At 39.9% G+C, this 25625-nt stretch overlaps 1 protein-coding gene and 2 long non-coding RNA genes across 9 annotated transcripts in view; 1 reads left to right on the top strand and 2 right to left on the bottom strand.

Moving 5' to 3' along the window:
* Positions 1-46: 46 nt before the first annotated feature.
* LOC138161026 (uncharacterized) lies at positions 47-25271 on the bottom strand. 2 transcript variants are annotated; one of them, XR_011168246.1, is made up of 2 exons: positions 21793-25271; positions 47-917 (listed from the first exon to the last, which is right to left on the bottom strand). It is a non-coding gene; the product is annotated as an uncharacterized lncRNA (long non-coding RNA). The 2 variants fall into 2 exon arrangements; XR_011168245.1 differs by having other exon boundaries at positions 47-418.
* LOC138161028 (uncharacterized) lies at positions 7076-10116 on the bottom strand. Its single transcript, XR_011168248.1, has 2 exons — positions 9811-10116; positions 7076-8185 (listed from the first exon to the last, which is right to left on the bottom strand). It is a non-coding gene; the product is annotated as an uncharacterized lncRNA (long non-coding RNA).
* Positions 20959-25625, top strand: part of APC (APC regulator of WNT signaling pathway) — a 151289-nt gene continuing 146622 nt past the window's right edge. The window contains exons 1-2 of one of the 6 annotated variants that reach the window (XM_069087769.1): positions 20959-21047; positions 21356-21368. The gene's annotated coding sequence lies outside the window, so the exon portion shown is untranslated. The other 5 variants (XM_069087768.1, XM_069087767.1, XM_069087772.1 and 2 more) reach the window with 5 other exon arrangements.

Below are 25625 nucleotides of genomic sequence, written 5' to 3'. Positions count from 1 at the left end.
TAACCTCCAGGGATTCGTTATCACCAGCCAATTAGAATCAACACACTTTTACATGAAAATTTTATTGATCATATATGAGAACAGAAGTACAAACAATTCTCCTCAATGCCAGGGGCACATTCTCCCCAAAGTCCTGGAGGAAAGTGGGCTCACACTTAAAGCAGTTTCTATACAGCATTCACCCCACCAAGCTCAAGTCCAAATATGACCTAGCTAATGGATGAACGGATACTGACTCCTTCTTGGTTGCCTTTGATCCACTTCTGTGCTGGGCCAAGTAGACAGCTAGAGACTTCACTCATTACTAGGCTTAGCTTTTTATAAAATTGTCATGGAATACAGTTCCTGGACCTCTGGTATCTTGTCCTCCTCACCTTTCAAAGCTTACAAGGTCACAGCTTAGTCCAATAGTTTTCTCCTAAAAGCAAGAGATATCAAATTCAAATAAGGTAAAAAAAACAAAAGAGGCTAAGGTCTCAGGCCTCTCTACCTACACAAAAGCTTATAGCAGATCTTTTCCTTGATTATAGCCAGAGAAGAAAGTAGGATTTTCTATGAATATCTTTTGTCTGATTCTTAGTTCTAGCTCATTAGACAAGCAAAAACACCTCGTTTCATCATGAGGAAAGGGATGCAGAAACAATCAGAATGCCTTCACATGTTTAAATTGGGAAGCGGGGTCCTTCTGATAAACATCATCATGATGTTTAGGAAGCAGTCTCCTTGGTCTCTTCCATATGACCTGGTGGAATGCAGAAAGAACTCACACAGGGCAAACGTTCACATGGTGTTCAGAAGAAATGATACAAGGACCCTCTCAAGGTCTCTCTTTAAGAACTTTGGAATTATGTGAGGCAGGAGACACTGGCACAGGACTGCCCAGGATGGCATGCCCTCATCAGAGAAGATGCTGTGCTCTGTGGGCAAAGCAGAATTGAAGTATTTCAAAAGAAATGGCAGGATACGTAAATTGAGAGAATCCGCCCCAAATGTTCACATGGATCATTTGTGCCCCATCTGTGGAGCACATTCTGAGCTCATACTGGTCTGATCAGCCACAGTCACACACTGTGAGTTGACTCTAGCATAGTAATGTCATTTTGGTCCTCTTAGAGAACAAAGGACAGCAACTAACTGGTCTTGGGTGAGGCAATTAGCCAAAAGAGGTTAGGAAATTCCGGAGAATAAAAATGGGCCTTTCATTTCAAAAGATAGGTTGTCATGGTACTTCAATCAATCAACCAATAAACATACATTAAGTACCTGCTCTGTTCCAGGCAATAGGGACACAAAAAGAAGCAAAGCAGTCCTTGCCCTCATGAACCTTACCATCTAACGGAGGAGAAAACACACACACAAATATGTAAATGTGTAATGATTGAGAGGAGGAAAGTGTTGGAATTAAAAGGGGTTAGGGAAGGCTTCCTACAGAAGGTAAGATTTTTTAGGGGAGGTCAGTAGTCAGAGAGGGAGGAGGAGAGAGACTGTTGTAGGCATGGGGAACAGCCAGAGAAAATGCCTGGAGCTGAGAGATGGAGTGAGTGTTCATGGAGCAGCCTGGCGGCCAGTGTCACTGGCTTGAAGAGTATGTCTTGGGGAGTAAAGTATAAGGAGCTGTGAGAAGCAGGAGGGGGCTAGGTTATGAACAGTTCTGAATACCAAACAAAACATTTTGTATTTGATCTTGGAGGTAACTGGAGTCTGAGTAGGAGGGTTGCGTGACTGGACCTGTACTTTAGGAAAAAAATCACTTGAGTGGCTGAATGGAGGATGGATTGGAGTTGGGGAAGAGATTTAAAGCATGCAGACCCACAAGCAGGTTATTGCAATAATAATCCAGGGCTGAGGTGATGACGACCTGCACTAGAGTCATGATAGTGTCGAAGGAGAGAAGGGAGGAGGTATTGAGAAATGTTGCAAAAGTAAAATTGACAGGCCTTGACAACAGACTAGATATGAGATAATGTGGAATTTAAGATGACTCACTTAACAATAAAAACAATTATCCCCCCCCCATTTTTTATTTGCTATTTTTGAGTACTGGTAACTGGAATATTTGGTGAAACGCTCATTTTTGAGTATTGAAAAATGTTATCTGATTTGATTTTCTTTAAAAAACTTCATAAGTACCTAAAAAATGTTATCTAGATTGTTTATTTTTACAAGTTAATTGATAGTTTGATTGATATAGTATTAAAATCTATAAATTAACTTTCATAGTGTTATTATTTTTATTGTATTGGCCTGGCCCAGCAATGAGCACTGAATATTCCTCCAGCCATTTAAATTGTTCTTTATTTCTATAAGGAGCACTTTACAATTGAATCTATATAAATATTTTATGTGCTTTAGTAGATTGATCCCCAACTATTTTATACATTTTATAACTATTTTGAACAGTATTTTCCTTTCTCTGACTTAGATTTTGTTATTAAGAAATGCTATTTATTTTTATGAATTTATTCTGTAAACTACAACTCTGCTGAAGTTATTTTTTCAATTAATATCTTTGCTGATTCCTTTGAATTTAAGTAAGCCATTATGTTATGAGTAAATAATGATACTTATCTCTTCTTTGCTTATGTTCACATTTTTAATTTCTTTTCCTTGTCTTGCTGCTATTATCAGCAACCCTAGAAGTATATTAAATAATATTAAGGAGAATGAACATTTTTGTTTTACTCATGTACTAAAATGTGTTCCTATTGCATCTAACACTTGTTTTTGGTTTTAGATAGATAGGTTTTATGATATTAAAAAATTCTCTAATTCTATGATATTATTATGATCTATGTCAATGATTTGTAGGTATTTTTGAGTTTTGCTTTCTAAAAGTTTCTTTTCTACATCTATTGAGATAATCATGTGGTTGGAGTCTTTGTTTTTAAAATTGTTAAATATTTTCCTAAGGTTGAACCATCCTTATATCCCTGGTATAAATCATGTTGAATTTATTGGTTTAATTACTATAGTCTACTTGATATATTTTTTTAAAAATTTGAATCTATATTCATTAATGATATTGGAGTCTATAAATGTCCTATGATTCATCCTTCCCTGGTTTTAAGTATTAGGAATACATTTGTCTCATTAAAGTAGTCAAAGTGCCTTTTTAGGGCAGGTAGGTGGAAAAATAGAGAGTGTTGGGCCTGGACTCAGGTAGATTTGAGTTCAAATCCAGTCTCAGACACTTAATAGTTGCATGACCCTGTGTAATGCCAAGCAAAAGCAACATCCAAGGTTCAGATTAGGAGCTTAGTAACTCTCCATATATTCAGTAACAAATTAAGGCAAAATATTTACAGAAAAGAGAAAAGCAAAACACAGGGTAAATCAATCATTTAGTAAATTCTCAGTTCAATCACAAAGTACAAAAGTCAAAGGACTCCACCCCTAGATAGTAGATTCATTTGGTCAATCACAAAGTCTTAAATCCTTAGCTCAATCACAAAGTACTAAAGTCAAAGCACTCCACCCCTGGATAGTCTCAATTGGAGATTAGTTTCCAATCACAAAGTACATTCATTTGGTCAGTCACAAAACACAAAGGCCACCTACCCCTAGGTCACAACTAGGTTACAATATCATCACAGCATTCAATACCCAAGGAGAGTTCTTTTCTTCATCTTGACCCAAGGCAAGTTCTCAGCAGTTTCTCTTCCTGGGAAGACAAGGCTTAACAAAGAAACAACATAGATACACATTGCTAATGTCCTCATCAATTCACTTTCTGCCTGTGAAATCAACCTAGAACCAACAACAAGGTTTGAGGAATTAGCACAAATCATCAGTACAGTCCCAGGACCCCTGAAAACATCAACAAGACCCTCCTCCAGGACTTCTGGAAACATACAACAAGAAAATCCTCTTTCAGGGCTTCTGAACCCACAGCAACGCCCCAGGACTTCTGCAACAACAGCAACATCCTCCATCAGCAGATGAATCTGACAAAGTAACATCAAAACAGGCAGACCAAATACCAGCACCACAGTCATGATTCCTCCCAGCTCAGTCCTCAGTTCTCATTTCTCTCTCTCCCAGCAGTTCTTCTGGCCTCTCTCTGCTTAGGCTTCTCTCTATCCACCTCACCAGGTCCTCTCAGCTCAGCCCTTTCTCATCACGTCAACAAATCCATCCCACTGTAGGGTTCACAAGCTCTGGGTCTTAACACTTAACCCAAAAACCAAGCCAATACAAGGGGATCTTTAAATTCCATTACCATTACACCCTGGGCAAATCATTTAACCCTGTTTGCCTCAGTTTCCTCATCTTTAAAATGAGCTGGAGAAGGAAATGACAAAGCCACTCTGGTATCTTTGCCAAGAAAACCCTAAATAGGATGACAATGAGTCAGAAATGACTAAAACAACTCGACAACAACAAAAGTGCTTTCTCAGTTTTTGAGAATAATTTGTGTAGTATTGCTACTCATTGTTCTTTTAAAATGTAATAGCATTATGTGTGAATTATCAGTACCAGGAGTGTTCCCCCCTCCCCACCTTTGGAGTTTTATATCTTTTTCTGAGTTTGTATTAAGATTTCTTTTGAAGGTATTCCTCTATTTCTTGTGTGTTCCCAATTTTGTTAGCATATATTTGTGTAAAATAGGACCTGACAATTCTTCTTATTTCTTCTGGCTTTGTTTTAATTTTTTAAAACAATATTTTACTTTTTCTAATTACATATAAAGACAATTTTGAACATTCATTTTTTATAAAATTTTGAGTTCTAAACTTTTTCCCTCCCTTGTTAAGAAGGTAAGCAATTTGATATATACAATTGTATATATGCACCCATGTTAAACACATTTCCACATTAGTCTTGTTGTGAAAGAAGAAACAGAACAAAAGGGAAAAAAACACACACACAAGAGTGAAAATTGTATACTTTGATCTACATTCAGACTCCATCAATTCTTTCTCTGGATGTAGATAGCATTTTCCATCGAGTTTTTTTTTAATTGTCTTGGATCACTGTCTTGCTGATAAGAGCTAAGTCAGTCATACAATGTTGCTATTACTATGTACCATATTCTCCTGGTTCTGCTCATTTCACATTACATTTCATGTAAGCCTTTTCAGGTTTTTCTGAAATCATCCTGCTTGTCATTTCTTATAGCACAATAGCATTTTATTACATTCATATACCATAACTTGCTCATCCATTCCCCAAATGATGGGCATTCCCTCAATTTCCAATTCTTTGCAACCACAAAAAGATCTACTCTAAATATTTCTTATATATATATATATATATATATATTTTTGTGTTTGCATATATGTATGTGTGTATATATATATATATATATATATATATAGGTTCTTTTCCATTTCTTATGATGTCTTTGCAATACAGACCTAGTAGTGGTATTGCTTGGGTCAAAGAGTATGAACAGTTTGCTCTTTGGCTATAGTTCCAAGTTGCTTTCCAGAATGGTTAGATCAGTTCACAACTCTATCAATAATTCATTAATGTCCTGATTTTTCCACATCCTCTCCAACATTTATCATTTTTTGTTTCTGTAATATTTGTCAATCTTATAAGTTTGAGGTGGTACCCCAGAGTTTTCTTAATTTGCACTTCTCTAATCAATAGTGATTTGTAGCAGGTCTTCTTAAACTTTTTCAACTCACAACCCCTTCTTAAGTTTCAGTAACATTTGTTGGTGTTGTGTGGCCTGAGGGCATGTGCAGTGCAAAGTATGTATGCTTTGTGTTCAGAAGCAAGGTTGCAGTGATATTGTGTAATACATCATGACAAGCACTGCCAGAAACACCTCAGATTCATTACACATTTGATTTTGAATTAATTTTTGGTTGTGTGTTCAGAAACCTTTTACTGTTGCCAAATTTTTCATGACCCCATATAGAATCCTGACTCATAATTTAAGAAGTGCTGATTTAGAGCATTTTTATAAGACTATACATAGCTTTGATTTCTTCATCTGAAAACTGCCTATTTATATTCTTTGACCATTTATCAATCGAGAAATGACTTGTATTTTTAGAAATTTGACTAATTTCTCTATTTATTTGAGAAGTATGACCTTTATTAGAGACATTCACTGTAAAAATTGTTTCCCAGCTTTTGGCATTCCTTCTAATCTTGGTTGCATTGATTTTTTTTTTGTGCAAAAACTTTTTAATATTGTCAAAATTATTCATTTTACTTCTCATAATGCTCTCCCTCACTTGTGTGGACATAAATTATTTCCTTCTCCCTAGATCTGACAGGTAAATTATTCCTTGCTATCCTAATTTGCTTATGATATCACCCTTTATGTCTAAATTATGTAATCATTTTGACCTTATCTTGGTATATGGTGTAAGATTTCGGTTTCTGCCATGCCATTTTCCAGATTTCGCAGCAGTTTTTGTCAAAAGGTGAGTTCTTGTCTGAGATGCTTGGATCTTTGCATTGATCAAACCCTAGATTTTTATTGTCATTTACTACTGTGTTTCGTGTACCTACTCTATTCTACTGATCCACCACTCTATTTCTTAGCCAGTACCAGATAGTTCTGATGGTTGCAATTTTTTAATATAGTTTGAAATCTGGTATGGCTAGGCCACCTTGCTTTGCATTTTTAAAAATCAAATCCCTTGATATTCTTAACATTTTGTTCTTCCAGATGAATTGTTATATTTTTTTCTAGCTCTTTAAAATAATTTTCTGGTTTGATTGGTATGGCACTGAATAAGTAAATCAATTTAGGTAGGATTGTCATTTTTATTATATTGGCAAAGTCCATATATATATATATATATATATATATATATAAAATTAAACATTTTATTTTAAAGCTTTGAATTCCAGATTAATTCCCTTCCTCCCTTGTCACCCACCCTTACTGGGAAGATACACAGTTCAATAAAGGTTGTACATGTATAGCTAATGCAAAACATTAACATAGCAGATATATTTGAAAAGACTGGCTATATTTCCCTCCCTCCTATCCCATCTCCCACTTGTTCTATTCTCTACTTTGATCCTGTCCCTTTTCAAAAGTGTGTGCTTCCAACTTCCCTCCCCCCAGCCTGCCCTCCTGTAAATGTAATGCCAAAAGAAAGGCAACTTCCCAGGTTCAAAATACCAGCATAGGTGCTCTCTATTTTATTCAGTAACAAACCCAGAACAGAGAAGATCAAAACATGACATCATTCAAAATACAGCATTTACTAAGTGTGATTAAATCATCTCCAAGGCCTACCCCACCCCAGGACTTTCCAATCATTCAATCAATTACAAAGTCTCTGTTCCAAATACTTCTCCACCCCTAGGCTATACCTTAATTAAGTCCACCACAAAGCCCCTCTTCTCAAATGGAGATTCGTTTCCAAACATAAGTAAAATACATTCATTTGCTCAACCATAGAACACAAAAAGGTCAAAAGTTCCCCACCCCTGGATCACAATTGAATCTACCCCAGAGTTACATCAAGTTTAAACACAGCACTTAATACCCAAATGGAGGTCTTTTCTTCATCTTGACACGAGGCAAGTTCTCAGCAATCTTAGTTCCTGGGGAGACAAGGCTTAGCAAGGCCATAAGATACATTGCCAGTCCCTTCATGAATTTATCCTCTGTCTGTAGAACAGTCCTAGAACCCCTGAACACATTAGCAAAGCCCTCTCCCAGGATTTCTGTAAACATACAACAAGAAAATCCTTCTTCAGGGCTTCTGAACCAACAGAAAGGCTCCCAGACCCCTGCAACAACAGCACTGTCCTTCACCAGTGGACAGTATTCATTCTGTCTGCCGGACAGTCTCCAGACCCCTGCAACAACAGTACTGTCCCTCACCAGTGGACAGTATTCACTCTCTGTCTGCAGGACAGTCTCAGGCCTTCTTAACCAAATGCCAGGTTCCAGGACTTCTTCAACAGGACAGTCTTTCACCAGTGGACAAATCTGGCAAAATAACATCAAAACAGACAGACAAAGTACCAGCAAAACAGCCATGTCTCCTCAGTCCTTGGCAGCTCAGGGGGCAGGTCTCAAAAGTCCAGGGCAATTCAAAGCGGCCACCAGCAATCTCTTAGTCTCTCCCTCTACACGAGGTGCTGCTTCCAAAAAGAACTTCCGCCTCTCTCTTGTCTCTCCAAATCTACGTCACCAGCTCCTCCCAGTCAGGACTTTCTTTTCACATCAAAAAGTTCATCCCACAGGTGGGATTAACAAGCTCTGGGTTTTAATACAATCAATTTGAAAACCAAGCCAATACAGGGGAATCTTTAATTGCCATTACTATCACACCTCCCTTCTGTCATCCCCCCTCTCATCCCCTTCCCCCCTACTCTCCTGTAGGGTGAGATACCCTATTTAGTGTGTATTTCATTCCCTCCCTGAGCCAAATTCAGTGAGAATAAGGTTGACCCATTTCCTTTTGCCTTCCTCTTCTTCCCCTCCATTGTAACCATTTTTCCTTGCCTCTTCTACATGAGATAGTTTACCCCATTCTGTCTCTCTCCATCTCTTCTCATTACATTCTTCCCTCACCTCTTAATTTCACCTTTTAAGTATCATCCTTTCCTATTAAATTGTTCCTGTTCCCTCTATGTATACTTGTAAACATATATACACACATTCACATATGTATTCATATACCCACATACCCTCTGATATAGACATATATATATATATACACACACACACACACACACACATATTTCTATTCCCTTCAACTATTTTTACACTGAGAAATGTTTCATCAGTTACAATTATCATTTTTCCATGTAAGGAATGTTAATAGGTCAACTTTGATAAGTTCCTTATGATTTCTTTTCCCTGTTTACCTTCTCAAGCTTCTCTTGTTTCTTGTATCTGAATTTCAAATTTTGTATTGAACTCTGTTTTTTTCAGCAAGAATGCTTGAAAGTCCTCTATTCCACTGAATGACCACATTTTCCCCTGAAACATGATACTCATTATCTAATTTCATCTCCTTTTTTTCAGGTAAATAATTGAGTAAAATTCCTTTCCCTCTTCTTCAACTTGTCTTGTTAGTTCCCCCCTCATTTTCTGCATTTTTTTGAATAAAAAAGATGTTTCTCTTATTCTACTTCTATTAGACTCACAACCCTTATACTTACTTATTATCCCCTTTTTAAATCTCTGCATTCCTCATGGAACTGAAACTTCTAAGGTACCTGTTTTCAGTTTCCTCTTCTAAATAATTTCTATATTATTTTCTTATGGATTTTGCTGCCTCCTCAATTTTTTTTCTACTGTTAAGTATTGATGCATGGTAGGAATTTTCCTGAGTCCCTGATTAGGTAGTGTACCATCTGCCCTTCCCACAATTATTTTGTCTTCATTTAACATGACATTTCTCTGGGTCCCTGCCCTCCCATCCTTTTGCATGTTGGTCACCCCCAGGAACTCTGATTTCCCTTTTTATGAGGTGAGATGCTATCCATGGAAGCACAACATTTATAGGTAGTGGTCTCTTTGGCACAATATCCCTGCAGATTATATATACTATAAAGTCCCCATCTCCCATTACAGAACATCTTCCTCTTCCAATCCTTATGTGAGTGATATTCAGCAGGATTCCCTCCCACCACTGAATCAAGATTGCCTTGTTTCCTTCTCCCTATTTCAATCTCTCCATTTACCATCTCACTTACTGTCCTGCACTCTCTTCTTGCTCAGAGACTACAGTAGTTATTTTCCTTCATTTTTTATAATCAACTTAATTAATGCTTATCACACATTCCTCTTGACCTTCTACTTCCCCTCTCCCCTTTTATGCACCCTGCCATAATGTAATTTAGGCCCACCAAAACAAAACAAAAAACCTGATTCACCTGTAAGCAGGTGTTGTGATGTTTAATCCATAGTGTTTCAGGTCTTTTCCATCATCTGTTCTTCTATCAATATTCTGCTTTTACCTTTGTCACCTAATCATTCCACCATTTTCATTTTTGTCCCTTGAAAGACATTATTTCAACTGTTCTTATGAAATGTCTGCTGGGTGTAGAATAATCTTACATTCTTCAAATGTCCTTTCCTTTATATTTGAAGGGTTTTCTTCTAGTCACTTGATGGATTGCTTGTTTGTCACTAGAATTATTAACTATTGCCTTAGTAATTGCAACATAGGTTTCCACCCCCTACACCCCCACCCAGAGGTAATCTGTAGATTCTTTCAACTGGCAAGTTCTGTGTTAGCACCTTTCTTCTACTTTTTGTATTAGGGTGTTCAGGTTTGGACTTGTTATTTTCTTCTTGGAGACCCATAATCATGGAGTCACCTTTACATAACCTGTCTTTGAGGGCAATATATTTTTCTTATATAAAGATTACATTTTTTTTTCCCCTAATGTGCTGGAGTGACTTTAAGATGGGGATAACCCAGAGTCATTTTGCAGCAAGAAAGCATTGTTATGTTGAAGGACTGATCATTTTCTCTTTCCTGTTTTCAATGATAATTAATAAAACAGATATTGTTTTTATTTTTATCATATGGTGTCTGCCTGACCTCCTATTTACTATATTTGGCAGGCCTGGGTGTCTAATTTTAATAGTCAGATCACATATGTGATAGATTCAGAGTTTAAAGAAGATATACACATGCTTTCATTCTATTCAATAATACTTTGTATTTAAGTGTTCTTTTCTCTTAAGGAATCATGTTCAATGAAATACCTTTTATAATTCATATTTAGAAACATAATCTTTAATGAATTAATACTCAAAAATCCTCTTTAAGATTTTAGTATTAGAGGCCTAAACAATTTGGTGGTGGCATTTTAAAGAACACAAGAAGAATTTAGCATTTTCACAAAGAGAATAACTAAAAGAGGCTTTACTAGATTCATTTTCATTTAAAAGCCAGCTGTCTGAGAATCAGACTTGGCTAATTATCCATTTTTGCACAGATGGAATATTTGCTTTCCCCTATCATTTGAAGTGAAAAAAAAAACTGCATCTCTGACATCTCACTCTTATATTTTTTGGTTTATTTGAAAGGATTTAAAGAACAAGTGGAATCTGAAGGAAGTACAATTTATTATATGGTGAGTAAGGCTATTCCGGGTATAGGAGGTAGAATAGAAAAAAGGAAATTTAGTAACATCTCACATTTATATAGTGCTCAAAAGATTAACAAGCCTATATACACTCATCATTTCACTAAATGACCTGCCCAACAAAGCCATTGCCACTGAGCTAAGATGGGGCAAAGTTGCCATTTCAGGACAGGTGCTGGTACCACCTCAGGTCCTAGGCCTTTCATCTCTATGACCTAGCACAGGACTAGATCCTGAAACGTTACACATTCCTCAGGATCTTATTTAGGAGACATTTTTCCCAAGTATTTATGAGAGAACAATGGCCCTTTGCCATCACAGTCTTATCTACTTGGTGTTCCCCAAACACTATATTCCATCTCCTACTTTTTACATACTTTCCATACTTAGCCTCCATGCTTGGAATATCCTCTCTCTTCGAGTCCATCTCTTAAAGTCCCTACTGGTTTTGAAGTCTCAGTTTATGTCCTACCTCCTATCGGACAGCTTTTCTGATTCTCAGTTTTTAGTGCTCTCTAGCTCTTTTTCATATATATGTATACATACATACATACATACATACACACATACATACATACTTATCTGTTTATATGTTGTTTCCATCAGTAGAATGTGAGCTCCTTTAGGGCAGAAGCTATTTTTCATGTTGTCTTGTATCACCAGCATATTGCATGTGCTTAACAAAGCCTTACTGGACTGAACTGGATCCCAACTCTGTCAATCTAACATGTTAACTTTCCCTCTCCAGGAATCATGGCATATCATCATCACAGTCAGCATTTACATAGAACTTTAAGTTTGAAAGTTTACAATGCTTTGAACAAATATCTCATTTTATCTCTGTCAATAATGACCACCCTGGGAAGTAGTTACTATTATTATTCTCATTTTAATGATGAGGAAACTGAGGCTGAGAGAGGTTAAGTGACTTGCCCAGGGTCACACAGTTAATATATTACTGAGGCCAGATTTGAATTCACATCTTCTTAACACCAAATCCAGGGTATGCCCCCTAGCTGTTCTCTACATCTGCAAATTGGACAGATGTGCCATTTATGCCGTCATTGAGGCCTTCCAGTATAGACCATCTAGACTGTGTGTTCCCCTTTGAAGAAGCAGACAGCGTCCTGCAAATTTCTTCTCATTTCCTACTTATCTTACTCATTTCATTCTATGAAACTACAAAAAATCTTAAAATGATCATAGGATGATAGATTTAGAACTAGAAGGGTCCTCACAGGGACTATCTAGTCCATCCTACACAGAATATAGATGAGAAAAATGAGACCTAGAGAAGTTAAGTGACTTGATCAAGGTCATACAGATAGTAAGTATCAGAGGCAGGATTTGAATTCAGATCCTCTGACTCCAGTTAGCACTGAATAAGAAGATGAGGCTGGGTAGTACCAACTTGCATGGGGGGCTTCCAAGCACCCTGGAAGTCTTCACTGAAGCCATAGGAAGAGACAGGGCAAATGTAGCACCCAATTGCCTCAGAGAAAAATATGGTTTGGCCATAAAGCCATAAGTATGGCCAGAAGTCATGAAGCAAGAATTAAAAAGTGAAATACTAAGTAAAATTAAAACTCTAGAGGGGAAAAAATGGAAAGAGAAAAAAAACTTAGAAGACAGAAAACCTTATTCAAGTGACTGTAATGGAAATGCAAATTTAAAGATCTTCCCTGCCCCTAGGCTAAAGTGCACCTGGAGCCTGGGGTGGGAGGCTTGTTTTTTAGTTGATACTTTTTGATTGGCCAGTGGGTCCAAAAGGTTACATTCTCTGAGCCAGGAGAAGGCTATATAAGCCCTGATGTGTAGCTTTGTTTTGGGGCTCACTTTGAGAAGTGTTCTGTGATTTGATGAAACTCTGGGCTAGCTGTTGTCCAGAGCCCCCCGGCTTTGAAACCCAGATGTTGTTTGGTATGGTTGCACAGTTTGGAAAGCTGTGTACTTGATCTGTTTCTGTCTTGATAATACTGTCTGTATATTCTGAAGTTCGGGGTGCTGACCTTTTTCCCCTGAACGAGGTAAACGATACATATCTGACTGATTAAAGTAAACTTGTTAACCCATTTTGAGTTGCTTTCCTTTATCAAAGCAGATCCAGAAACCTGTGGTGGCAGCAAACCCTGAGGACTTGGGGTGCTTGCCGCTACAGTGACTGACTCCTTGAAAAACAGAATAGAATAAACAGAGCATGATGATTTTGTGAGACAAGAAATATTGAAACAAAAAAAAAAAACCCTGAAAAAAATTAGAAGAAAATGTAACAACTTTCCCAGAAAACAAGACAAAGAGAGATAATCTAGGAATCAACAGACTCCCCCAAAAGCATGATTTGGTGCATTATTCTACTTCTCCATTCAAGTTAGGCTAAATTTTCCCTGAAAGTCTTTTATTTCTTCCCTTAATTCAGGGGACTCAAAGTTCAAAGGCTAAAAAGCTTAAAAAGCTGTTGACATCACTTCCTGGTCACTTGAACATAAAACAGATGTGAGGTACTCTAGAGGCAATTTGATGCTTGGCTGATGAGCTGCAATGATCACTTGCAGCTCAGGCAAGGGAGCTTTGCTCATTCAGCTAAATCAATCTGAGGTGCCATTGATGTATATATCCACGTTGAATATGTTTTTCCTTCTAATGCTAAGTAAATCTCCTGTTAACTGCTGAATAACCTGTGAATGTCTCATTTTGTTCCAGTATTGAACCTAAATCATCAGATGAAAAGACTGAGCCTAGTTTTGCCAGGAATAAAGCAATAGAAAAGATCATGGGAGATAAAACAGACTGCTTTGATTATATATACATTTGAAAAGTTTTCCTAGAAACAAAATCAATGAAGCTAAAATTAGAGGGAAAAATAGTTCATTATCAATCAAAATCATCATGAGACCTACAGAGAAAACAGTTACAAGTATATAAGAAAAAGACCCATTCTCTAATAGATGATAAACTGGCAAGCTCAGGGGAAAAAGATCCAAGCTTTCATCAACCATAGTAAAAAAAAGTATTCTATATTACTAAGAAAAGAGAAATTCAAACTAGAATAACTCAGGTTCTACACTCGGCAAATTGGCAAAGATGACAAAAATTGGAAATGATCTCCAAATTGGGAGAGGCAGTAGAAGGATTGGCATTGTCGATGGAGCTGTTAATTGATCTGACCATTCTGGAAAACAATTTAGTCAGGTGACCATGGAGACTGTGGGACTTCTTGGGTGCCGGGGATTCACATGTGCCCTGAAGGTTTTTAGTTGGTTAACAAGATCTGGTATAATCTGGGGAGAGGTTCACTCACTGTTCTCCTATGTTCAGTTCTGTGAGTGATCCTGGAGCTCTGACCATGGTGATTGCATCTCATGGTGCTCCTCCTTGACCTGAAACTGTGATCTGGAACAGAGCGTGGGCAGTGCAACAATCCTGCTCACAGTGATGGCAAAGGTCCCCTGCGATCTTCTGATCAGTTGTGTACCTCCATTACTGTCTGTGAGCTAAGAGGTGCAGAAGCCGCCACCACAGATTCAGTCGCCCCAGGCCTGCTGCTGGCTTGCCGAGGCTCTCCAATCCCATCCCAGTGAGACAGACGACCTTTCATGCTGACCTTCGAAATTGACTTCGGCTGGAAAACCGCTTTACCTTTTGTTGGTTCTGCCACTTCAGAATTCATTTGGAGGCATAATTTTTTTTGAAGGAGGGAAGGTAGGGCAGTTGGGGGTGAGTGACTTGCCCAAGGTCACACAGCTAGTAAATCTGAAGTCGGATTTGAACTCAGGTCCTCCTGACTCCAGGGCCAGTGCTCTATTCACTGTGCCACCTACCCGCCCCCATTGAGGCATTTATTTTAAAGTTGTTTGGAGTGGAATTGGGGAAAGCTCAGGAGTCCCTGACTTTACTCTGATATCTTGGCTCTGCCTCCCAAACTTGACATTTGTAAAGCTCTTAGTACAGTATCTGATACACAGTAGGAACTTAATAAAAATGCTTGTTCCCTTCACTCTTTCTATATTTAAGCACCAAACCCACCCACATGTAACTACAGAGGATGGTCCCAAATCAGTTTAGAATGGAATGTCTTCAACCAATAAGAGAAAGGGATGGATCTTTGAAGTATTTTTTTAAAGAGGCAGTTGGGGGTGGGGAACACAGTAGATAGAACACTGCTGGAGTCAGGAAGACCTGAATTCAAATTTGACCTCAGACACTGACTAGCAGTATGACCCCAGGCAAATCACTTAACCTCTGTTTGTCTCAGTTTCCTCAACTTACATGGGGATATTAACAGCACCTATCCCCCCAGGGTTATTGTGAGGATCAAATAAAATATTTGCAAAGTGCTTAACATACCTGGTACACAGTAGGCACTCCTCCTCACTCTCAGCCCCCTTACATAGGACATGCAGCCCATCTATGTACTTTTTCACTTGCTGTGACCCATTCCTTGAAATGCGCTCTTTCCTCACTCTGAAGGAATCCCTTATGTCCTTCAGGATTCAAGTGCCACCTTCTACATGAAGGCTTTCATGATCTTCTTCCCCAACCTGCTAGTGCCAACCCTCAGCTCCCACAACTACCTTGTATATTATATATAGTATATATTTTATATATCTACATACATGTTTTCTCCCACAATAAATGTAAGTTCCTTGAAAGCAGGGACTATTCATCCACTTTTGTCTTCATCTCCTCAATGCCTGGCAGGTAGAGATAGGGATTGGTATTGTGATGAGGGAACTCCCTTTACCAAAGCAAGCTGGTACTTTTTCTGAAGCTTCTAATCTTAGATTTGCCTAGAGGACTTGTCTAGGGTCAAATAGCAAGTTTATATCAGAAATGGAGTTTGATCTTCCTAGGTCAAAGGGTAGCTCTTTATTCACCGACCTAAACTGCTTCTTATCTGGTTTATAGTAGCTATTTAATCAATGCTTGATGACTCATTATTTAAGTCTAGCTAAAGTAGCTCTGCATATTCCTAATTTCCTAGTTTAGTACCCTGTATGAAAAGGGAATGTTTCTTCTTCTGAATTGCATAGCCTAGAATGTCAATTGGTTATCAAACCCCAATTGCTGCACTAGCCTAGCCTCTGTGGTGTGTAGATATATTCTTTCTACCATAATGCCCATGACAACAGTGTGTCCATTTCTGCTGTCCTTAAATTTGACTCAAATGCCCTTTGTTATGTTTTACTCCTCTGGTTCTAAATTTTTCCTCGTGGGGAAACTTTTGTAATATACCATGCTATTCTACTACCTCCTTTACCTTTACTGTTCATTTTGAATAAAGCAAACTCCCTCAGGGTAATCCTCCAGTTATAAAGTCACATCTTATTAAGTCTGTGTGAGACCTATTTGGAAAAATCTACTTGCCTTAGGGTCTTTATTTTTCTTTGCATATTACCTACCTATCTCCATTTACATTTAGTCACCTGAGGCTTGGACATTCTCTTCTGTGAATATATGATTGTCTTTACTACTTTTCCTGCTATGATGTACCCTCTCTAGTTTGGTGGATATATGCAGGTACTGCCAGATTCAGTAGAGTTTTGTGTTTGGAAGCCATACTGGAAGGGATTGAGAAGTGAGAGGAGTAATTATGCTTACTAAGAATTTAACAAAGAAAGATAAAAGAAGTATATGTTTAAAAGTTTAAATGGTATCCTGAACTCAGGATTAAGTTGATATTCTTATGTAAAATTCCTATATAAATAGGAAGCTTGTTGGAACAATTCACATTCAAGACGCTATAATCTGACCACAACCTACCTTTCCAAACTTATCTTCCACTACTGCTACGCACAAAGCTTCTGTTAGAGCCAAAGCGATATAATCACTACTCCCTTATACATTTGTACCTCTGCTCACACCATTCCCTTCGTATGTCTTATGCCTATTCTCTCTGACTATCTGGACCCTAACTACTCTTTAAGGCTTAGTATGGGGCAGTAGAAAGAGTGCTAGATTTAGAATCAGAGGACCTGGATTCAAATTCTAGTGATTATTATTATTACTATGAGCAAGTCACAACACTTTCTAAGCTTAGATTTTCTTTCATATGAGATGAGGACATTGTATTGGATGATCTCTGAGCTCCCCTCCTATTCTGTAATATCCTAAATTCCATCCCTTTCCTTTACTATCCTTAATCCACAGTGATCTCTTCCTCTGCTATATTCTTTTTTTTTTTTTAAGCAATCGGGGTTAAGTAACTTGCTCAAGGTTACATGGCCAGTTATTTCTGGGTGTGGTGCTGAGTATCTGAGTCTGGATTTAATACAGGTCATCCCGACACTGGATCCGGTGCTCTTACTCGCTGAGCCACCTGGCCACCCCTAAGCAATTGGGGTTAAGTAACTTGCTCAAGGTTACATGGCCAGGTGTTTCTGGGTGGGTGCTAAGTGTCTGAGCCCGGGATTCAATCTCCAGGTCATTCCAAGACTGAAGCCAGTGCTCTTACTTGCTGTGCTACCTGGCCGCCCCCCTCTGCTATATTCTTAAAGTACTTTTGTCTGTATTTGATACTACTTGAGAAATAATATATTACCTAGCATTATGAATTATACTTTTCTTATATATAAGTTTTGCCTGTGCAATAAGGTTGTAAGCTGGTCAAGATGGCAGAGTAGAAACAGGACTTCCAAGGGGGCTCTTGCTCCCACCTCCTCCAATTAATGTAAAAGGTGACTCTGAACAAACTTTGGAGCTACAGAACCCACAAAATGACACAGAGAAGCTAACCTCCCACTGAGGACAGCCCAGCAGGCCAGCAGCAAGGCACAGCACTCTGGGAACTGACCTCAGCCCCCTGAGAGCCAGAGGTTTTAGCCTCAGGGCTGATCTGACCAGCCCCAGCTAGAGGGACTTCAGATCATGACCAGCTGTGGCAGTTTCCAGAATTATCAACTCATAGAGGCTAAGGACAAAGTTAGAGGTCAGTGCAGTGTGGACTTTGGGATCTGGTAGTTTGGGAGTACAGTCAGCCTTTGACCCCGTCCTCCCCCCGCTCCTCATTCCCCCCTCCCCCCCGTGAGAAGTGGATGAGGCACCGTGGCAAGCAGCCACTGCCATATGGCAGCTTCAGCTCCTGGCCTGCAGATTGTAGGGGGACCAAGAGTCCAATATGAGGGGCAATTTCTCTTGCTTTAACCTGCTTGGATCTGGATTGCAGTCTAGGGTAGAGGTCCTGGGGTGTGTGACCAGCTTCCTAAAGCATTTGGAGGCTTCAGAGAGGGCACCCAAATAATATCTTTGGCATCTGAGAAAACCCCAGCGTTTGGGACAAAGCTCCCCTGTCTGGTGGCAGAGTCCCACTGTGGTAAAAAGCTCAAAAGTCAAGTAATAGAATGGCAACATGAGCAAGCAAAGTAAGCACAGCAATCCAACTTTACACTCCTATTTTGGGGACAAAAAGGATCAAAGCATGGAACAGGAGGAAGACATTGAAGTCAGAACTCCTGGACCAAAACCCTCCAAGAAAAATATGAGCTGGTTACAGGCCATAGAGAACCTTAAGGAGGATTTTGAAAACCAAATAAGAGAAGTGGAGGAAAAATTGTGAAGAGAAATGAGAATGATGCAAGAAAATTATGAAATGAGAGACAACAACCTGACTGAAGAAAATGATACCTTAAAAAGTAGACTAACTCAAATGGCAAAAGAGGCTCAAAAAGGCAACGAGGAGAAGAATGCCTTAAAAAGCTGAATTTGCCAGATGGAAAAAGAATCTCAAAAGCTCACTGAAGAGAATCATTCCTTCAGAATTAGATTGGAGCAAATGGAAGCTAGTGACTTTATGAGAAATCAAGATACTATGAAACAGATCCAAACAAATGAAAAAATAGAAGGTAATGTGAAATATCTCATTGGGAAAACCACTGACCTGGAAAATAGATCCAGGAGAGATAATTTAAAAATTATTGGACTACCTGAAAGCCATGATCAAAAAAAGAACCTAGAAATCACCCTTCAAGAAATTCTCAAGGAAAATTGCTATTTTCTAAAACATCTAAAAATGATGTTTTAGAACCAGAGGGCAAAATAGAGGTTGAAAGAATCCACCTATCACCTCCTGAAAAAGATCCCCAAAAGAAAACTACTAGAAATATTATAGCCAGGTTCCAAAATTCCCAGATCAAGGAGAAAATATTACAAGCAGCCAGGAAGAAACAATTTGAATATTGTGGAAACACAATCAGCATAACCCAGGATCTGGCAGCTTCTACACCGAGGGATCAAAGGACTTGGAATATGATATTCCAGAGGTCAAAGGAGCTGAGATTAAAACCAAGAATCACCTACCCAGCAAAACTGAGTATCATGTTTCAGGGGAAAATATGGTCATTCAATGGAATAGAGGACTTTCAAGCATTCTTGATGAAAAAACCAGTTGAATAGAAAATTTGACATTCAGATATAAGAAGCAAGAGAAGCGTGAGAAGGTAAACAGTGAAAAGAAATCCTAAGGAACTTATCAAAGTTGAACTATTTATATCCCTACATGGAAAAATGATAATTGCAACTGATGAAACTTTTCTCAGTATGAAAATAGTTGAAGGTAATAGAAATGTATATACACACACATACATATATGTTTATATAGGAGGGCATATGGGCATATGAATACATATGTGAATGTGTATATATATGTGTGCAGGTATACATAGATATAGGGCACAGGACCAATTTAATAGGAAGGGATGATACTTAAAAGGTCAAATTAAGAGGTGAGAGATGAATATAATGAGAGGAGATGGGGAGAGACAGAATGGGGTAAACTATCTCATCTCATATAGAAGAGGTAAGGGAAAATGGTCACAATGGAGGGGAAGAACAGGAAGGCAAAATGGAATGGGTCAACCTCATTCTCATTGAATTTGGCTTAGGGAGGGAATGACAAACATACTAAATAGGGCATCTCACCCTACAGGACAGTAGGGGGGAAGGGGATGAAAGGGGGGATGATGGAAGGGAGGGCAGGCTGGGGGGGAGGGAAGTTGGAAGCACCCACTTTTGAAAAGGGACAGGATCAATGTAGAGAATAGAACAAGTGGGAGGTGGGATAGGAGGGAAATGTAGTCAGTCTTTTACGATATATCTATTATCACAACGGTCAAGTAGAGCAGGTCTATATTACAGTCAAGCACAGTTAGACCCAGAAAAGTTGTTAGTTATACAAAGTCATGCTGTTAGTGTGGCAAAGTTGAAACGAAATGTCTAAGGTAAATGTCCCAAGCTCCTTGTATTGACTAATCAAGGAATGGAGCCAGTGCTAAGGACAGTTCTCAACATGGTGGCAGAATGCCAAAGAAATAAGAGTCAGTCCTTCACTTCAAGGAGTTCGTAATCTAGACGGGGAGGCCCGAACACAAGCAATGACTTATAATCACAACAGGACGCCAACAGATAGCATATAGACGACTGGATCAGTCAAGGCCAAGTTAAGGAAAGCTATTCATCTCACAGGACAAAATTAAAAAGCGATCCCAGCGGAGCTGTTTGCACCTGGCTCCTAACAATAATAACAGCCAGCATGGACATCAGGCTTTCAGATTTGCAAAGCACTTGCCATTTGGTGGATTCTCACAACGTAAAGTCGGTGCTGTTATTATCCTCACTTTACAGACGGGAGAAAGGTTTCCCACTCGGGCTGGGGCACGCGGCTGCAGGATTTGAACCCAGCTCTGGACCACCAGCGGGGAGCGGACTCTGCTACAGGATCGTGGGGGGAGAGCGCCGGCACACAAAGCGCCAGGGAGGGCTAGCGAGGAAAGGGGGCGCCGCCCTTTCGCCTTCCCAAAGCCGCCCCGGGGACCCCAGCGGCACCCTGCAGAGCCCGGGCGAAGGCACGTAGGGGAAGGGGCCCGCCCCTCGGGGACGTCTTGGGGCGTGGGCACCGAGGCGGGGGAATGGAATAAGGCGAGGGAGGAGCGGCCTCCGCCTACGCATGCGCACTGCGCTGCTCCCGCCTTAAACAAGATGGCGGCCTCGAAGTAGGGAGGGGGGGGCGGAGTGAAACCGCCGGAAACCGGGCCGCGGCCGGGAGGGTGCCACGGGCGAGGGAAGCCCCCCCCCCCCCCCCCCGGGCAGCCGGAGGAATGGGGCTTTCGGGCTGCGGGGTCGGCTACCTTTGAGGACAGAGGGAAGAGGGGGAGCTCGGGCTCCAAGCGCCCCCCTATGTCCTCCTCCCCAGACACCACTCCGCGGCCGCCTCCTGCCCCTCTTCCCTTCCGGACCCCGCTTTCGGTTTCCCGAGCTCCCGCGGCGGCCGGGGCTGCATCGAGCCGGGGGAGCGCCCCGGCGGCGCAGCCGCTCCCGCTGGCCGCGGGCCCAGTGTCCGGCAGGTGAGTGCGGCGGCCCGGTCGCCCTTCCCCGCCTCTCCTTGTGCTCGGTCCCTCTCCTCCTCTGAGCCCCCCCCCCCCCGGGTCTTCTCCGCGCCCCTTTATCCCTGGTGCGGCCGCTTCTGTCCCTTCCCACCCTCCCCAGGCCCGGGCTGGTGCAGCGAGAGCCGTCCCGGGGGTCTGCCGGCCCTGGGTTCAGATCCCGGCCCTGACAAACACATCCGCCTGTGCGCCCGCAGCGCTCCCGCACCGAACAGTCGCGGGACGGTTGCGATCTCTTTGTGCGTAAAGGGATTTTCCACCCCTAGAATTACATTAATCAAGTCCCCGGTCCGGACCCCCCAGGTGCACAAAGGACTTTAACCCGCGGTTCCGGTTCTTAACCTTTTGCTTCTGGCTATTGTACGGGTTGGGCCGTTTCACTCACTTTCTGGTTAGAAAGCGTCCATCCGCAAAGAAAAGGTCGATCATCTAGTTGTAAAATCCTTCAGCCAGTTGCGGAGGATCCGTTCGCATCGGCTTTTGTAAACGCTGGGGAGTCTGGATTTCCCACCTGACGGGACTCTCCCCAAGTTCTGATGACTGTGATGGAACTGATTCTCGCCCTCCTCGGGATTAATCGTCTCTTTCTGGCTATGTATGGTAAACCTTGCCAAGGCGAGCACTCGTTTTCTTTCATCTCTTATGAAATCTTGTCATGTTCTGGTTAAGCCCAAGTCTAAGTCATCGGGGACTGCTAGGATTTTATCAAGTAGATTTAAAGATACCATTTTTATAATATTAAGTCTTAATTTAGATTACACATTAAAGTTTTCATGGTTATTTTATATCCTTTTTTTTAAAGGACTGCCCTGGAGTGTTTTCATTCACAATGCTTCGATTCTTGTTTGTTACTATTTGACAGTCTTTAGTTAATTGCTACATATTATTAAATTTAGCTTACTCTCTTTTCCTCTACTCTTCCCCCTCCTCTTCCTTTTGCAACCATCTGTAGTAATTGTTTGAAAGGTCCTGTCCAAACCTTGCCAGAATGCATTCAGAAGCATTAATAAAATTTGTATTTAGAAGCACATGCTCCCCCCCCCCTTCCTCCTGGTCTGTGTAATTAGGTTTTGACTACTGTTTGAAATAAGGACATGAATTGCAATTTTTCTTCACAAATGTATTTGGAAGTTACTCATTGGCATCTAGCACTACTATTAATTAATTAACTTCATGATGACTTTGTTAGGTGCTTTCTAGAGAAACTGGAAACATCATCTCTGATCTCGGTCTAATGGAAAGAGTGCTTCCCCTTGGGTTCTGGAGGCGTTAGTTGGAATACTGATGCTACCACCTATGTCTGACATTGGGAAAATCACTTGACCCCCCAGGCCCCTGACCAGATGAACTGCAGCCCCACCCAGGTCTAGCTCCAAGATCCTGTGATCCTTAGTACTGACCTGAGTTTCAAAAGTACAGTTAGAAGGGACCTCAGAGGCCATCTAATCTCTGATCCTTTCATTTTTACAGATGAGGAAACTGAAATCCAGGGAAGTTAAGTGACCTACCCAGGGTCCCACAGGAAAGTATCAGAAGCAAAATTTAAAGTCAGAGCCTTTGACTTTATAGACCATTGAGCCTGACTTCTATTTCTGGCAGATTTCTGGATCTTTTTCTCATGAGCATGTAGAACCAGAAACAATGAAAGAACCTAGGGCGAGTTCCGTTTTTTTTGTTTGTTTGTTTTTCTTTGGAAGAGGGTCTTGTGGTTACATAGAGAACAGTCCCACAGGGTACCGACACAGGAGAATAGAAGACCACCCTTTTGGGAGTTGCATAGAGTGGCCATCCAAGTTCCTTTGAACATTACTGGATCCTCAGGTTATTCCCTCTACCTTCATTCCTTGTGCCCTAAGTCATTAAAATTCTTAGCAATGATCATTTAAAGCCAGCATGGATTTAAAAAAAAAAACATTTCATGCCACATTGACCTCATTTCTTTGTTGACAGAATTACTAGACTCATAGATTGGTATATTTAGATTTCAGCAAGATTTTCATGCAATGTTTGTGGTGAGATGGGAAGATGTGGAAGGAGTTGAATCACCAGACCTAAGAAGTAGTAATTAGTGGGTTTATGTTAGCTCAAACGGAAGAATCTAGAGTGAGGATTCTTACCCTGGAAGTCCATAGATCCATAAAGAGTCTATGGACAGATTTCAGGAGGTTCATGAACTTGGATGGGAAAATTACATCTTTGTTTTTACTAACCTCTAAATAAAATTTTGCATTTCCTTCACTGATTTATGAAATTATTCTGAGAAGGGGCTCATTGGCTTTAACAAACTGCCAAAGAGGCCCATGACACACAAAAAAAGTTAAGAACCCCTGATCTAGTGAAAGATCCTAGGGAGCTGTCCTTGGCACCATGCTGTGTGTGTGTGTGTGTGTGTGTGTGTGGTCTATGTGTCTGTGTATCCCAATGACTTGGATAAAAGATGAAGATACAGATAATATGCTTGTTTTATTTACAGATGATAAGAGTTTGGGAGGATAGGCTGAGATTATGGATGAGAGTGTATCTGTAAAGATTTTGATGAAGAGTGCATTGGAAATCCCTTGCATTGGGATGACTACTGGTTTTAAGGAGAAGGGAAGAAGCATTTATTAAGTGCTTACCATGCCTTTTGAAGCCTACTTTATAGATATCTCATTTGATCCTCAAAACAGCCCTTATTTTACAGATGAGGAAACTGAGGCAGACAAGTTAAGTGACTTAACTAGGGGTCAATCAGTCACTAAACATTAAGTGACTATTATGTGCCTGGCATTATACCAGGCACTGAGGATGAAAAGAAGCAAAAGACAGCCCCTCAAGAAGCTTGAAGTCTAATGGGGAGATAATAAAAATATACAGACAAACTCTATACAGAATAAATAGTAAAAAATTAATAGAGGGAAAGCACTAAAATTAAGAGAGGTTGGGAAAGTCTTCTGCTGGGAGATGGAATTTTAGTTGTAACGAAGCAGTAGTCCAGACAAGTGATGAGGGCCGGCTCCAGAATGGGAATAGCAAGTAAGTGACTGAGGCTGGATTTGAACTCAGGTCTTCCGAAACTGCCCACTATGCCACCTTGGAAACGGAGCATTTGACAGTGAGCCCCTGATTGTATTGTAAATCAGGAATTCTCAAAAGACAATTATGTGGCTGAAAGAAATTTCTGTTGATTTTCATTGTTCTCTCAACATTATTTCTGATAAGTCTCTTTTCTCTAACTTTGGTCTTGAGTAATGAGGCAGGATTTTCTTCCCCCTGCACTCCATGCAGATTTTGCAGGTCAGTTTTCATATGTGATTCTCAGGGCAGAGTTTCATATTTGAGAACTCTTCTGGGTTAATTAGCCTTATACTTACAGAGTTACAGAATATTAGATCTGGAAAGGAACCTTTGAGATCTAGTCTCATCTCTTCGTGTTACAGACTAATTTGAGGACTGGAGTGGTTAAGTGACTTTTTCCAAATGCATCAAAAGACTGAAAGCTTTGTTCTGTCTAGTATACCAGTGGTAAAAAGGAAGAGTGGCGTTAAAAATAAAAATGATTTGTCTTGGACAGTACTGGTGTTAGAAAAAAAATTCACTGGGTCATAAATAAATAGTATTTCAAGACTTGAAGAAGCCCTTTGTTGTGAACTTTTCATATTTCTATTTAGTGTTGTTTATTAAAGCAGAGCAATTTACATGTCCATTCATAGGATGGTAGGATTGAGAGATCTTAGTTTAACATCCATTTTTTAGTGAGAAAGCACTGAAATCCAGGGAGATTGTGACTGGCAGAATTAGGACTTTAATCCTGGTTCTCTGGTTTTGTATAAGACAAAAAATTCTTTTTCTTAAAATAGATTGGGTGACTAGTCAGGAAGATTAATCTATTTTTTCTATAAAAAGTGCATTTTTATTAGTTGATATAAGTAATTCATGTTTATATTCAGAAAAATCATATGACTGTAGATTTAGATTCTAGTGTACCTTTCTTATTCCCTCCTCATCTTTACTTTGTATAATCTCTTACTTCATTCGAGATGTAGTTTTAAGTACCACCTTCTATGAGAAGCCTTTACTGATTCCACCAGTTGCTAGCACCGTCCTTCCCTAACTATGTTGTATTAAACTATTCTGTGCTTATTTTGTATTTATTTTCAATTCAATTCAGTAAACATCTATTAAGTACATACCATACTAAGTACCAGGCTCTTTGCTAAGTGCTGGAGTTACAAATGA

Source organism: Petaurus breviceps, unplaced genomic scaffold, assembly GCF_028583685.1.
Source record: "Petaurus breviceps papuanus isolate PSGF00001 unplaced genomic scaffold, PetGlider_PUasm1.0 183, whole genome shotgun sequence".
Classification (NCBI taxonomy): domain Eukaryota; kingdom Metazoa; phylum Chordata; class Mammalia; order Diprotodontia; family Petauridae; genus Petaurus; species Petaurus breviceps.
The sequence above is the reverse complement of the archived record's forward strand: the minus strand, read 5'-3'. Positions and strand labels throughout refer to the sequence as shown.